Raw genomic sequence first — 17,268 nt, 5'->3', positions numbered from 1 at the left:
ACTTAACATTTGAGGTCATCAGTCCCCTTCACATAGAACTACTTAAACCTAACTAACCTAAGGACATCACACACATCCATGCTCGAGGCAGGATTCGAACCTGCGACCGTAGCGGTCACGCGGTTCCAAACTGAAGCGCTAGAGCCTCTCGACCAAAGCAGCCGGCTTATTTCAACAGTTTCTGCATTTCCACTGGTTGCTTTTTCCACTTTTCTTGTTGAAGTTTGTGTGTCACTCACTTTTCTTTAAAATATGTTGTCTTACAAAGTTACATTTTGGAACAGTCCAGAAATTGACAGACTCAAACAAAGATACTGTGGACGTGTCTGCACTTGTATTGGTTTCTCGTTCACTGACAATGTCATGAAATTTTGGACAATGTACTTTCGACCATTGTCCTGTTGGAAAATAAGTTTGTATCTGCTAGCCCATATCCATAAATGTTAAACCTACTTTCACCGTTTGTAACGGCCATGTCCAAAAGATTTCCACGTTATTTCGTTATTCAGCAGTTGATACCGAGTCTTCTGGCTATTTACTTAACGACTCCACGCTTCATGTTCGTGACAGTCTTAATTTGTATTAATTTCTCACTTTAGTTTCAGATATCATCATTCTCATTTTGATGAATTAAGATTCTACATTTGGAGCACTGATTTTTCGCTCCATTTTGAAGAGATGTGAATTTCTCCCTGAACAGGAGAGGGAGCGGCTGTCCGCTTCTTGTCCTCTTTGTGCCTCTGAATAACACTCCACTACACATCAAGACGCACGTAGTCGAGTCAAGAATTCTATCCCCGCAATGTGCGATGTAACTTTATGGCACTAATTTCGTTACGAAGCAATCAATCAGTTTTCACTCTCCTTGAGATATTCAGATCCCGCTGAACGCTCACGCCTCATCTGATGATTTAAGGTTTGATCTCGTTCGACGAAGTATCCCTCGCCACTACGCTGTACACCTAAAACGAGTAGTTATGTTCCACAGCAAATTTTGTAAGTTTCTAGATTCATTCGAACCTTAGTACCACAAGATTTTGTTCACAAGTACTGTTAAAGGTAATAAAAAGTCCTATGTTTCACGTTGCTTCTAGTTAAATGACTCAATACATCTTCCGTCTTAAAAATGGGTGACTAAACGAATTTGTACCTTATTTGACACAATCTGTTTCACTTTTAGGTTCTTATCTGCTTCAGATAGAAAATAAACACTACGGTTCATACAATCTACAATGTGCATACATTCTCAGCGCATTGAATCGTCTTCTGGAAAATATCCAAAGTCGAAAGACGGGTGCCTGAGAGAGTTTTACACTCATTTTCATTTTTCTCAATAGGTGTTTCATTTTCAAAAAAAAAAAATGGCTCTGAGCACTATGGGACTCAACATCTTAGGTCATAAGTCCCCTAGAACTTAGAACTACTTAAACCTAACTAACCTAAGGACATCACACACACCCATGCCCGAGGCAGGATTCGAACCTGCGACCGTAGCAGTCCTGCGGTTCCGGACTGCAGCGCCAGAACCGCTAGACCACCGCGGCCGGCGTTTCATTTTCATTTTCAAAAACATCACTAATGGGCTGATATGCCGCTGTAGATGAAGACAGTTTTCTTTAATTCTATTATTATATGTATTGTTGTTTTAGGCTTAAATATTTTAATTTATTTGTATGTATTCAGCCTTATGTTGTATAAAAGAGTACCAAGAAGTAGTCTAAGGTGGTGCTATTATGCAAAGGAAAATTACACTGACGAGATTCTGTACCATAAAGACCTATTTGCAATTAATATATATTTTGGTGTACAGCAGAGACGCCTAAATACTTTTAAAAAATTTGTGCAAATGAACGAAACAAATAAACTGTAGATCAAAATGTCCCTATATATGTGCAAAAGATTATATAAAGTGTTTACTAGTTTCTATGCAACTGATGATGCTTTGCAAATAAAAAGGGAAATTCATGCCACGTAAATATACATTCTGAATATCAGCTGCACAACGGACTATAACATAAACTGACGATAAGAACAACCAAAGTGAGAGATCAACTGACAATATAGTGGCCATAGTTGTAGCAGTCTTGGGCACGAGCATTGGTTGTGGATACTGTTTTCCAGAGGCAAGGTCTAATCTCAATGTGTCCATTTGTATTTACGTTTCTGTGGTTTCACATGTCTTCAGGCCAGTGCTTACTGGTTTTCCGAACAAGGTGACATTTAAATCCTTCCTACATAAGATTGGGTGACATGTTGGAATCGTGTGCCAGGTCAGGATTCGACTGTGGGTTCGAGTCCCGGTTTGGCACATATTTTTAACTTAAAACACACAGTTATCGCATTGATTACCTCTTACAGATTGAGAGAATTAATTCTGCTTTATTCATCTATGTTCCGTCATCCTAGTCATCCGTCTCAAGTAATATAGATATAAAAATAACATTATATTGTGTCCCTGCTCCTTGGTCGCTAACAGATCTGTTTACAGTGTACTGTAAACACTTGATCAAGTTATGTTACACAAACGTCATGAGATGTGTGTGCCATTCTCGGTAGTGCTTAGTCTGTACCTTGTTTTTTTACTGTCTGAGCCAGAAAATTATCCTGTAATGGTAGTTCAACTTTCGTATGTTGCTAAACTACGTTAAGAAAAGTAAATTGTTTCCCAGTCTGTTATAGCTACGTTTCTATCATGATTGGCGGATCCATTTCAAGAAACAAATGAGAAGGACGTAGAGATGGAGTTCCATCGGCCGCATATGAAGCATATTTGTTTCTGTACATCGTTTGACCGGTAAGTAGTCGAAGAGTTCTCTTCAGACGGACATGGTTTTAAATGATACGTTTGCCGGCATTCGTAGTTGTGTTCGTTCCCTCGCATTATCGGTAGCCTACAGAAAAGGAAAATAAATATTGGTTATCAAATACGCCGCTGGCGTAAAACGCGCTTCGTCCGACACGCCTACTCAGCGTGCGCGGCCTCGAATGAGCCGCGCATTCACGGCAGATTCCGCGCACTTTACTCCTGAATGCGAATTCAGAAGCAGCTACACGGTTCAGCGCCGGTGTTCCCGCTTCTCCTCTGAATAGCAATTTGCGTCAGATCGATCTGAACATTCATTTATCACTTCCTTTGTGACGCACTACGCTTTTATACATGGATTGGATGAGCCGCTATGGACTTGATGGTTCTCTTTTACAAGGGCTCCTCGTTACTTAACAAATGTTCTGTGACGTCAAATGATACGCATGTATTCCGCGGTCGATCGCTACAGGGTTCTGTCTAATAACTGCGTAACTAAAACACATAGATTGACTCAGGAATGACCAAGACTGTGTGATAACATATGGCATAAGGCGAAATCATCACTGGTGGCACATGAGCGGATGGGCCGATTATAAAAACCTGTCGTATCTACCCCTTCTCGCTATTTACCTTGTTGAGTTTTGCCTGGTTTTCACGCCGTCCACTAGTTTGACCCTATCGTTCATTTCTGTGTAACCTGCTCTTAATGCACCACACGTGCGCAGTAAGTATCTACGTCTACACGAGTACTCTGCAATTCACACTTAAGTGTACAGCAGAGGGTTCATCGAACCACCTTCAGACTATTTCTCTACCGTTCCTCTCTCGAACAGTTCTTGGGAAAAATGAACACTTGAATCCGTCCGTACGAACTCTGATTTCTCTTATTTTATTAAGACGATCATTTCTTCTTACGCAGATTGGCGTTCAATAAAATACTTTCGCATTCAGACGAGATAGTTGATGATTGAAATGTAATGGGAAAGATCTCACATCAAAGAAAAACGCCTTTGTTTTAATGATTGTCAACCCAACTCGCTTATCATATCCGTGACATTATCTCCTCTATTTCGCTCTTCTTTAGACTTTTTCGATGTACTCCGTCAGTCCTATGCTGGTAAGGACGCCATACCGCACAGCAGTACAGTAGCAGAGGACGGAAAAATGTAGTACAGGCAGCCTCTTTAGTGGACATGTTGCATCTTCTATGTGTTCCGCTAATAAAACGCAGTCTTTAGTTTGCAATCCTAACAACATTATCTATGTGATGTTTCCAATTTGAGTCATTCGTAATTGTAATTGCTAGGTATTTAGATGAAATTACAGACTTTAGATACTTAAGATTCATTGTGTAACCGAGATTTAACGGATTCCTTTTAGTAGTGTGGATAACCTCAGACTTTTTCCTTATTTAGAGTCAATTGCCACATTTTGTACCATACAGATACGTTGTCTAGGTGATTTTGTAATTGATTTTGATCATCTAATGACCTTACTAGACGGTAAACGGCAGCATGGCCTGCAAAATATCTAAGAGAGCTGCTAAGAGGCAGGGACAAAGAATCCAGTGAATTTTTTTTAAGTGCTTTATCTGAAAACTACCTTGAGCAGTTAAACAGAGAACCGACTCGTGGCGATAACATATTAGACCTTCTGGTGACAAACAGACCCGAACTATTTGAAAAAGTTAACGCAGAACAGGGAATCAGCGATCATAAAGCGGTTACGGCATCGATGATTTCAGCCGTAAATAGGAATATTAAAAAGGGTAGGAAGATTTTTCTGTTTAGAAAAAGTGACAAAAAGCAGATTTCAGAGTACCTGTTGGCTCAACACAAAAGTTTTGTCTCAAGTACTGATAGTGTTGAGGATCAGTGGACAAAGTTCAAAACCATCGTACAATATGCGTTAGATGAGTATGTGCCAAGCAAGATCGTAAGAGATGGAAAAGAGCCACCGTGGTTCAACAACCGAGTTAGAAAACTGCTGCGGAAGCAAAGGGAACTTCACAGCAAACATAAACATAGCCAAAGCCTTGCAGACAAACAAAAATTACGCGAAGCGAAATGTAGTGTGAAGAGAGCTATGCGAGAGGCGTTCAATGAATTCGAAAGTAAAGTTCTATGTACTGACTTGGCAGAAAATCCTAAGAAATTTTGGTCTTATGTCAAAGCGGTAGGTGGATCAAAACAAAATGTCCAGACACTCTGTGACCAAAATGGTACTGAAACAGAGGATGACAGACTAAAGGCCGAAATACTAAATGTCTTTTTCCAAAGTTGTTTCACAGAGGAAGATTGCACTGTAGTTCCTTCTCTAGATTGTCGCACAGATGACAAAATGGTAGATATCGAAATAGACGACAGAGGGATAGAGAAACAATTAAAATCGCTCAAAAGAGGAAAGGCCTCTGGACCTGATGGGATACCAGTTCAATTTTACACAGAGTACGCGAAGGAACTTGCCCCCCTTCTTGCAGCGGTGTACCGTAGGTCTCTAGAAGAGCGTAGCGTTCCAAAGGATTGGAAAAGGGCACAGGTCATCCCCGTTTTCAAGAAGGGACGTCGAACAGATGTGCAGAACTATAGACCTATATCTCTGACGTCGATCAGTTGTAGAATTTTGGAACACGTATTGTGTTCGAGTATAATGACTTTTCTGGAGACTAGAAATCTACTCTGTAGGAATCAGCATGGGTTTCGAAAAAGACGGTCATGTGAAACCCAGCTCGCGCTATTCGTCCACGAGACTCAGAGGGCCATAGACACGGGTTCACAGGTAGATGCCGTGTTTCTTGACTTCCGCAAGGCGTTCGATACAGTTCCCCACAGTCGTTTATTGAACAAAGTAAGAGCATATGGACTATCAGACCAATTGTGTGATTGGATTGAGGAGTTCCTAGATAACAGGACGCAGCATGTTATTCTCAATGGAGAGAAGTCTTCCGAAGTAAGAGTAATTTCAGGTGTGCCGCAGGGGAGTGTCATAGGACCGTTGCTATTCACAATATACATAAATGACCTGGTGGATGACATCTGAAGTTCACTGAGGCTTTTTGCAGATGATGCTGTGGTGTATCGAGAGGTTGTAACAATGGAAAATTGTACTGAAATGCAGGAGGATCTGCAGCGAATTGACGCATGGTGCAGGGAATGGCAACTGAATCTCAATGTAGACAAGTGTAATGTGCTGCGTATACACAGAAAGATAGATCCTTTATCATTTAGCTACAAAATAGCAGGTCAGCAACTGGAAGCAGTTAATACCATAAATTATCTGGGAGTACGCATTAGGAGTGATTTAAAATGGAATGATCATATAATGTTGATTGTCGGTAAAGCAGATGCCAGACTGAGATTCATTGGAAGAATTCTAAGGAAATGCAATCCGAAAACAAAGGAAGTAGGTTACAGTACGCTTGTTCGCCCACTGCTTGAATACTGCTCAGCAGTGTGGGATCCGTACCAGATAGGGTTGATACAAGACATAGAGAAGATCCAACGGAGAGCAGCGCGCTTCGTTACAGGATCATTTAGTAATCGCGAAAGCGTTACGGAGATGATAGATAAACTTCAGTGGAAGACTCTGCAGGAGAGACGCTCAGTAGCTCGGTATGGGCTTTTGTCAAAGTTTCGAGAACATACCTTCACCGAAGAGTCAAGCAGTATATTGCTCCCTCCTACGTATATCTCGCGAAGAGACCATGAGGATAAAATCAGAGAGATTAGAGCCCACACAGAGGCATACCGACAATCCTTCTTTCCACGAACAATACGAGACTGGAATAGAAGGGAGAACCGATAGAGGTACTGAAGGTACCCTCCGCCACACACCGTCAGGTGGCTTGCGGAGTATGGATGTAGATGTAGATGTAGATGTAGATGTAAGATTATCTTCTAAATCGTTTACATATATTAGGAACAGCAGAGGGCTTGTAATACTTCCTTGATGAACGCCAGAAATCTCAGTGTTTTACTCGATAACTTTCTGTCGATTACTACGAATCGTGGCCTTCCTTGGAAGAAATCAAGACTTCAGCTGCACAACTGAGACGATGCTCCACAGGCACGCAGTTTGACTGGAAGTCTCTTGTGAGGACATCAAAAGCCTTCTGGAACCTAATTTACGTACTCTAATTTTTGTTGCGTGCTACAGTATTTACCCTCTATTACTTCTGTCATTGCCGGATTGAAATCTACATCTTCATTTACTTACATATATACTCCGCAAGCCGCTTACGGTGTACGGCAGAGGGTACTTCGAGTACGAATGGCGCGCGAGAAAGTCGACTGTCGATAAGACTTCTTCACATGAGCTCAATTTTTTCACTTCACTTAGCGAGACGAATGTTGAAAAAAGTAATACGCTGCTTTATACATTCTGAAACGTGCGCTTTCGTAATTACAATAGTAAATCTATCCATGCCGCACAACACTCGGCCCTTACAGCGTCTACCACTGGCTTTTGCTGAACATCTCCATTACGCTCTCGAGCTTGCTGAGCCAGCCCGTGTCTGAACTCACCAGTCTTCTTTACATTTTCTCCGTCTCCTATGTTAAACTCAGCTCTGAAGGATCCAACTAACTGTACTTGAGATTCGATTCGAATGAGAGTTTTGCAGATTACCTCTTTCATAGGCAAATGTACAGTGTTCGTACTGTCATTTCCAATTGCACTTTTTTCTGATGAGAGTTTTCCACAGTTTTGAATTTTCTCATATCTATTTAACATTTCTTCTCCCCATACTTAATCATAGTGGCACGCAGCTGGAGTGTCAGGGTGTATCGACGTTGACCAGACATCTCTTGAAAGAAAAATTTTTCTCAGCCTTTAAGAAAAACCCAAACACTTTCAACTCAGTAAGAGCTTTAAAACAGTGAGAAACAGACTTATTTCTGAAACTTCCTGGCAGATCAAACCTGTGCGCCGGCCCGATATTCGAACTCGGGGTCTTTGCCCTTCGCGGGTAAGTTTTCTGCCAACTGAGCTACCTAAGCACGAATTAAGTCTCGTTCTCACAGCTTTTCTTCCGCCAGTGCCTCGTCTCCTACCTTCAAAACTTCTCAGAAGCTCTCCTGCGAAACTTGCAGAACTAGCACTCCCGGAAGAAAGGATATCGTGGAGACATGGCTTAGCCACAGTCTGGGGGATGTTTCCAGAATAAGATTTGCACTCTGCAGAGTAAGTACTGGCGGAAGTAAAGTTGTGAGGACGAGGAGTTTAGGTCCGGCACACAATTTTAATCTGCCAGGAAGTTTTATATCAGCGCACACTCCACTGCAGAGTGAAGATCTCATTCTGGAGACTTATTTCTACTTCCGATACGCAGTAGGGGAAGATGGGGTAAAGAGACCAGGACGGCACAAGTGACCATTGCATATTTTTTCCTTGAATAGTGGTTTAAATGGCTCTGAGCACTGTGGAACTTAACTTCTGAGGTCATCAGTCCCCTAGAACTTAGAACTACTTAAACCTAACTAACCTAAGGACATCACACACATCCATGCCCGAGGCAGGATTCGAACCTGCGATCGTAGCGGTCGTGCGGTTCCAGATTGCCTTGAATAGTGCTGCTGACTTCCTGGAAGTGATCAAACTATTTTTAATATGTACCATCACTGTTGTCAGTGAATCTGACTGAGAATGTTTGTTCCGTCATGTTTTAGTATAAACTTTTCTGATTTTTCAGTCGTCTGATGTAATGTAAATAAGTTACACCAGTCTTGTTACCTCACTTATACTCAGTACAATACTTTTTTACGATATCAGTGTTTCAATAAAGTCTTTTGGACTACAAATGTAATTCATTGTTGATTGTTTCTGTTTGATAGTTTCATCTGTGAACCAGTAATGTCAGCATGATATCCGATAGGGGAAAGCCAAGTTATTTACCTTTGTAAGAGTTAGTTACTTTCATACATCATGTGTAATACTTCAGGTCAGATTTACTCCAACCCATTTTGTATAAAAAGCTATCGCCTGTCGTTCTATGTCCTCATTTAATTTACATTATTTTAAACCGTTTCCGCTTTGTTATATCTGGTCTGTTACAAATATCGAATTGAAAACGATCTGGTCAAGGCGCAAGGTCTCTAGAAAATCAGAACAACATTCATGGGCTCCTGCTGCAATGGCATTTACCACATAACCCCCTAGGTAGGGAAAAGTGACGACTTTGTAAGCCTTCAGAAAAATCCAAATAGCTCTTATATTTTATTTTCATTTCCACTTGCAAATATTTTGTGTGATACCTTATAATATGTATATTCAAAAGTGTAGGTGGTAAGCTTCAATCAATAACCATAGTTTGATGAAAATTCGGCTTCCTTAGAGTGGATGCTTGACTCCAGCATCGCCTATAGTTATTATGAGGAGGATCACCACAAATCAAATTAACTACAAATTGAGGTATGTTTGTTCAACAAACAGTGAAACATCACAGAAGCTAGTAGTGAGGACCGAGAACGTAGTAACTCTCCAGAATATTTTGGTTTAACCTTCGACTGCTCACTACTATTTCAGTATCACACTGACACTGAGATAAAGGTCTCATGTCACAACTCCCGCTTCTGAAATTGAAGGAACTTGGCTCTGGCGCATATCCTCAAACTTTAGGAGAACAGCTCTAGCGCTCCTCTGTTGGACCAGTGAAAAAGCTTGGCCCTTGTGGAACGTACTAGATCACTTTAGAGAGGTCGTCGGTGAGCTACACTAAGAATACAGATTGGTCACAGGCTGTCAGAAACGTAATCCCGATGCATAAGACAGATTTCCTTAAGGACGTGGAACCATGTGACTTCCACCATGAGGCTACTGAACATGCGGGAAGTCTAAAAGTGCCCATATAACCATTAGCTATATTGGCAGATTGGTTCTCTGTGGACTTATAAATACAGGGTACTTCAGAAATGACTTTACAACTTTGAAAACACATATAAATTAATTCATAGTACCTACAGAGGTGACTGTAGGGTCAAACTGTAAGGAAATACATCAAGTTTTGTCCCGCGTAGTTCGATAGTGCCGAATCGCACCGTAAGGAGCGCTAGCGGCAGTTGCTTTAAAGATGGCTGCCTTCACCGAAGTCGAGCGTTTGGTTTGAAGAATTGAAATCGGCGACAACAGTTCGGCGTAATTTCCGTACCAAGTACGCTAAAGATCTTCCTAGTAGGCCTACAATTTATGAGTGGCGTTAATCTTTTGTAGAAACAGGATTCTCGTAAGATAAGGGAAATCATTAGGTGGTCCAAGCACATTTGACGACGTCCTTGAGCGAGTGAGACAACGTTCTGTCAACGGCCCTACGAAATCGACCCGCCGTGCGTCCCACGAGCTGCAAATCCCACATACGACTGTTTGCCGTGTGTTGAGAAACCGTTTGTATCTGAAACGGTACAGACTGACGATCGTACAAGCAATTAAGACACTGATAAAACTGCTGGCAAGAACTTCTGTATGTCTACGTTAAATCGTTTACATGAGGATGAACATTTCTTGGACAAAGTCATCTTTTCTGACGACTTCTCACTTGAGTGGCAAGGCTAATGCACATAACTGTAGGATTTGGAGTAGTGAAAATCCACATCAAACATTGCAACATGTTCGTGATAGCCCTAAACTGAAAGTTTTTTGTGCATTGAGCAAGAGCAAAGTGTATGGCGCCTTTTTTTCGATGACAACCATCAATTGGATAGTGTACCTGGATACCACAGATCGTGGAAACTCCATTGCACGATGAGAAAGTCACGGTATGGGTTGGATTTACCAAATCTACCGTTATTGGGCCGATATGTTACAGAATTGAATCATCCCAGCCTGGCTGATAAATACCTGCTGGAACGTACGATGCTTATGCAGGATGGCACTCCACCCCATATTGCGTGAAAGATCTCGTGCGCGCATCGTTTGGTGATGATCGTGTGCTCAGCCTCCACTTTCGTCATGCTGGGCCTCCCAGGTCCCCAGACCTCAGTCAGTGCAATTATTGGCTTTGGGGTTACCTGAAGTCGCAAGTGTATCGTGATCGACCGACATCTCTAGGGATGCTGAAAGACAACATCCGACTCCAATGCCACACCATAGCTCTGGACATGCTTTACAGTGCTGTTCACAACATTATTCCTCGACTACAGCTATTGTTGAGTAATTATGGTGAATATATTGAGCATTTCCTGTGAAGAACATCATCTTTGCTTTGTCTTATTTTGTTATGCTAGTTATAGCTATTCTGATCAGATAAAGCGCTATCTGTCGGACAGTTTTTGAACTTTTGTATTTTTTTGTTCTAATAAAACCCAATGTCATTGCAAGCATGTGTGTCAATTTGTACCTCTCTATCTACATTATTCCGTGATTTATTCAGTTTTCAAATTTATGCTGACTTTTTGATCACCCGGTATTTATAGGAATTTTTAAAGTTGTTAACTCCTGAATGATATTTTCACTCTGCAGCAGAGTGTGCGCTGATATGAAACTTCCTGGCAGATTAAAACTGTGTGGCGGACCGAGACTCGAACTCGGGACCTTTGCCTTTCGTGGGCAAGTGCTCGGTCCAGCACACAGTTTTAATCTGCCAGGAAGTTTCATATCAGCGCACACTCCACTGCAGAGTGAAAATATCATTCTGGAAACATCCCCCAGGCTGTGGCTAAGCCATGTCTCCGCAATATCCTTTCTTTCAGGAGTGCTAGTTCTGCAAGGTTTGCAGGAGAGCTTCTGTTAAGTTTGGAAGGTAGGAGACGAGGTACTGGCAGAAGTAAAGCTGTGAGGACGGGGCGTGAATCGTGCTTGGATAGGTCAGTTGGTAGAGCACTTGCCCGCAGAGGGCAAACGTCCCGAGTTCGAGTCTCGGTCCGGCACACGGTTTTAATCTGCCAGGAAGTTTTGTTAACTCCTTTTTGAAAGCCGCTGTATATACCTCAACCAGTGACAATCTCTGGTGATAGGATGCAGTACATATTTAAAAATTCCGGTTCACATTGTTCGTCACCATCTTGACTAAAGTTTAGAAATAACTTTCTGTACTCTTTATTATCCCTTAATGCAAATGCAAAGAAAACTAAGGTCGAGGAAAGAACTGAAAATTTTTCAACTGACTTGAACACGCAGAATTGAAGACAGACTGTCCCTGGTCATTAATAATCCCGAATTTCACAGAAATTGCATATCATTATACGAACAGAGTCCATCCCGGTACCTGAGTGGCCAGCGCGACAGATTGTCAGTCCTCAGGGCCTGGGTTCGATTCCCGGCTGGGTTGGAGACTTTCTCCGCTCGGGGACTGGGTGTTGTGTTGTCCTAATCATCATCATCTCATCCCCATCGACGCGCAAGTCGCCCAAGTGGCGTCACATCGAAAGACTTGCACCTGGCGAGTGGTCTACCCGATGGGAGGCCTTAGTCACACGTTTTATCTGAACAGTCATTGGAAGATATAAGAAAATACACTCCTGGAAATGGAAAAAAGAACACATTGACACCGGTGTGTCAGACCCACCATACTTGCTCCGGACACTGCGAGAGGGCTGTACAAGCAATGATCACACGCACGGCACAGAGGACACACCAGGAACCGCGGTGTTGGCCGTCGAATGGCGCTAGCTGCGCAGCATTTGTGCACCGCCGCCGTCAGTGTCAGCCAGTTTGCCGTGGGCTACGGAGCTCCATCGCAGTCTTTAACACTGGTAGCATGCCGCGACAGCGTGGACGTGAACCGTATGTGCAGTTGACGGACTTTGAGCGAGGGCGTATAGTGGGCATGCGGGAGGCCGGGTGGACGTACCGCCGAATTGCTCAACACGTGGGGCGTGAGGTCTCCACAGTACATCGATGTTGTCGCCAGTGGTCGGCGGAAGGTGCACGTGCCCGTCGACCTGGGACTGGACCGCAGCGACGTACGGATGCACGCCAAGACCGTAGGATCCTACGCAGTGCCGTAGGGGACCGCACCGCCACTTCCCAGCAAATTAGGGACACTGTTGCTCCTGGGGTATCGGCGAGGACCATTCGCAACCGTCTCCATGAAGCTGGGCTACGGTCCCGCACACCGTTAGGCCGTCTTCCGCTCACGCCCCAACATCGTGCAGCCCGCCTCCAGTGGTGTCGCGACAGGCGTGAATGGAGGGACGAATGGAGACGTGTCGTCTTCAGCGATGAGAGTCGCTTCTGCCTTGGTGCCAATGATGGTCGTATGCGTGTTTGGCGCCGTGCAGGTGAGCGCCACAATCAGGACTGCATACGACCGAGGCACACAGGGCCAACACCCGGCATCATGGTGTGGGGAGCGATCTCCTACACTGGCCGTACACCACTGGTGATCGTCGAGGGGACACTGAATAGTGCACGGTACATCCAAACCGTCATCGAACCCATCGTTCTACCATTCCTAGACCGGCAAGGGAACTTGCTGTTCCAACAGGACAATGCACGTCCGCATGTATCCCGTGCCACCCAACGTTCTCTAGAAGGTGTAAGTCAACTACCCTGGCCAGCAAGATCTCCGGATCTGTCCCCCATTGAGCATGTTTGGGACTGGATGAAGCGTCGTCTCACGCGGTCTGCACGTCCAGCACGAACGCTGGTCCAACTGAGGCGCCAGGTGGAAATGGCATGGCAAGCCGTTCCACAGGACTACATCCAGCATCTCTACGATCGTCTCCATGGGAGAATAGCAGCCTGCATTGCTGCGTAAGTTGGATGTACACTGTACTAGTGCTGACATTGTGCATGCTCTGTTGCCTGTGTCTATGTGCCTGTGGTTCTGTCAGTGTGATCATGTGATGTATCTGACCCCAGGAATGTGTCAATAAAGTTTCCACTTCCTGGGACAATGAATTCACGGTGTTCTTATTTCAATTTCCAGGAGTGTATAAAATCGTTTGGCTTCTTGTGAGAGACGCAGTGTAGATGAGACGAGTCTCAGGCGACAGCGCTTACAATGAATGTCTAGAAACACTATCTGATGAAAAGTATCTGGACACCTTTTAGTGCACATTAATAATGGGTGTATCCATCCTTCGCCATTACGATGGCTTGAACTCTGCTGGGAACAATTTCAATCAAGTACGTCAATGTCTGTGGAGGAATGGCAGCCCATTGATCCTCAAGACCAGAAACCGAAGAAAGTAGTGATTTCGGACGATGGGGTCTGGAGCGAAGTCGATGGTATAACTCATCACAAAGGTATTCCATTGGGTATAGGTTGGGACTATGGCAGGACAGTCCATTTCAGGAATATTATTATCCATAAACCGTTTCCTCAAAGATTCTACTCTATGACAGGACGTGTTGTCATGCTAATACAATCACCGTCTCCGAACTGTTTCTCTATTGTACGTGGCACACAACGCTGTAAACTGTGTTAATATCCTTCTCCAGTTAGCGTATTCCTGAGCGCAATACGGACACCACACCTTAATCACAAGGAGAACACTTATACTGGAACACCAATTCCTCCGTAGTTCACTGTTGGTACTACACATGATGGATGGTAATATTCTCCAGCACTCACCAAACCCAAATTCTTTCATCGGATAGCCGTATGAAACAGTGTGATTCACCACTCCAAGTCGTTTTCAGCCATACTGCCCAGCGTCGTCGCTTCTTATACCACCTCAAACGGCGCTTAGCATGAGCTCTCGACCGCTGCACCCATTCTTTTTAACTCCGGAAACACAGTGATTGTGGTAGCCACACAGATGGGTAGCATTTTGGATCTTACGAGTGATTCCTTCCGCTGATTTCATGCGATTTATTACAATGTCGATGGTCCCTGTCCGTCAATACATGAGATCTGCCTGATCTTGGTAAAGCTTTGGTTCTTCCTTCACGTTTCCACTTCCCAATCACATCCACCAACAGTGTTGGGCTGCTTTAGTAGGGCTGAAATGTCCCTGATGGATTACTTACTTAGGTGACATCCATTAACTAGACCACTTTCGAAGGCACTGAGGTCTCATGACTGACTCTTTTCTGCTGTTACCGCTTCTCTACTGACAACACAAAACTCGCCACCTTCTTTTATATTGGCGGATCTGACTCTCATTACATCTAATGGTCTATTCCGCATCACATAGGACTGTCGGGATACTTTTAACTAAGTAGTGTAATAATACAAGACTTAGCGCTGGATACAGTATGCGGTATAAATATGCCAAAATTTTGTGCTGAGTGAGTATAAATGTGTCGTAACTATGTAAATAACAAACATCATCATATTTTAAGAACAGTGATAGCTTTGATTCCTATTACATTGTTTAACTGGTTTGCATTCCATTGTAGAAAAAAATCCTGTAAGGTGTGTCTTTTCAATTGGGCCTACTACTAACTCCTTTTCTTAAAAATATTATATGGTTAATTTAACAAAGCTGGCTTATGTATATGTTTAAAACATTTTTATGGCAGCACTTTTCAAGCACATTTATTTCTTCCTGTCCTATTTTCCTATGGATGTCTTTTCACTTCCATAGAATGCAGTATCCCAAACATAATCCTCCATAGTATAGACTAGCGGCTCCTTTTGCAACTGAACTACAAGTCTTAAGTGTAACCATCAAACTCTTTATTAGAGAACCAATGCCTTGTGATAAACAAATGTATGCGCCAGTAATCAATTACTGAACACTATCTGACTACTATAATGAAGACAAAGTTAAATGATCAGTTCACGCTTACGTAATTCACTGAACTTAATAAATGACAGGCGTTGTATGAATAACAGGACATTAACGAACATGAAAGTTAGTCTTAAGGTCCCACCAAAGCCACCAAAGTGTGATGGCGAACAATTTGTTGTCGAGCATTGCGCAATGGGGATTTAGACCCCTTAATGTAATCACAATGCCCAGACATGAAAAGATAATAACTGATAGAAATTCGACTGAGAGTCTCCTGAATGAGGTTGCCATCCAAAAGATTGTAACTCCATCAGTTGCCAGGTAATACTAGCCACGTAGAAGTAACGCTGTAGGTAATTTCGCCTGTGAACATGAACAAATACACTTTACAGGAACAGCCAGAGCATCTCTACGCTCAGCGACCGACTCTGGGACTCTTCCCTGCCGAAATTACTTCACCATGCATAAGAACGGGGCACGTCTAGCTATAAATAGGGGGAACTATTTCAGATATTAAAGACTTGGCACAGTGTATCATGTGTAATAGCTGGTTGAGACAAAGATTGTAACACGTGATCACGAAGTGGCGTAGACTAAGAGCACGCCACAGTCTACTCGAATCTTCGCTCTTTAAACTAGGAAAATAGGAATGAGAACTGTATCTGTAATTAGATCATATAATTGGTACTAAACCAAGTGAACGAAATACGCAAGTTATTAGACATCGAAAGACACGTACAACCTAGGTCAGATATAGTAGCAAGCACGTAAGTCCAGTTCTATGAAAGGCTTACAGAAAACCATAGAATAAACGAAATTGAAAGGGAGAGAAACTGAACTGACGACACAGTGTTTTGGTTTAAACAACAAGAATACAATTCTGTAACCAGCTTCAAGTCTACTATCATCACAGAGACCCGAAGCTTTCCTAACACCATGCACATCGATACCAGCTCACTTCCCATTTCACAGCATGCTTAGCACAGGAGGTGGGAAACCAACACCACACGCAATATCTAATAGAAAACTTTCCATATAAGCAACAACTTACAATAATCGCCGTAAATGAAACTTTCTCATCAATACTGGAAACCAGCTGCCGTCGTATCCAATTCCAGCAGAACCGTCTGACCATACCAAGCACCCTTGAGAAAGAATGTATTTCAAAGATATTCGAAAATCACGGTCTCTCAGCTGCCTATATACTGATTGTCTCATTGTCCGGAAACTCTAGACAGAAAGCTTCTGCCGAACATCTCGGACAGAAAACTCGAAGATCTACAGAAACATATTTGAAAATTATCAACAAAGACAATTTTATGAATTAATGAAAAATTGAAAGAGGTTGTTTAATAGATAATTTTCTATGGCAATAGGTGAAAATTTTTAAATTTTCTTCTCGAAGAAAATTATCGTCGCTTACTCCGAACATGTACCCACTGAGCCCTCCTGAGCTTTGGTGCTATATAAGTTCCGTTTTTTTCTTTTTGCTTTTCCCAATTATTTTCTCTTTAACTTCTTTCCCTAATCCATATCGTATTTTCAACTCCACTAAGGCAATTTCCTAAGTTCTCCTACTTTCTGACAAAACGACTATATCATCTGTAAGCCTTAGTATTACTAGAAGTACCTACACTTTTATTACCGTTTTGAATTTTTTTTCGGTTCTTCCATTTCTTCCTCAACCTTCGCTCGTACAGGTTAAACAACATTGTCGATACGCTGCAACCCTACCTTAGATGTTCTTAACACCGACTTGTCTTTCTTCACTTTCCAACTTTTTTCTCCCACTTCTTTTGTAGACTTTCTCTCTGTACTGTATGCAAATCGCTCTGGTTTGAACATCTT

This window comes from Schistocerca cancellata, chromosome 1 (assembly GCF_023864275.1).
Source record: "Schistocerca cancellata isolate TAMUIC-IGC-003103 chromosome 1, iqSchCanc2.1, whole genome shotgun sequence".
Classification (NCBI taxonomy): domain Eukaryota; kingdom Metazoa; phylum Arthropoda; class Insecta; order Orthoptera; family Acrididae; genus Schistocerca; species Schistocerca cancellata.
Note: the sequence above shows the minus strand (reverse complement) of the source record.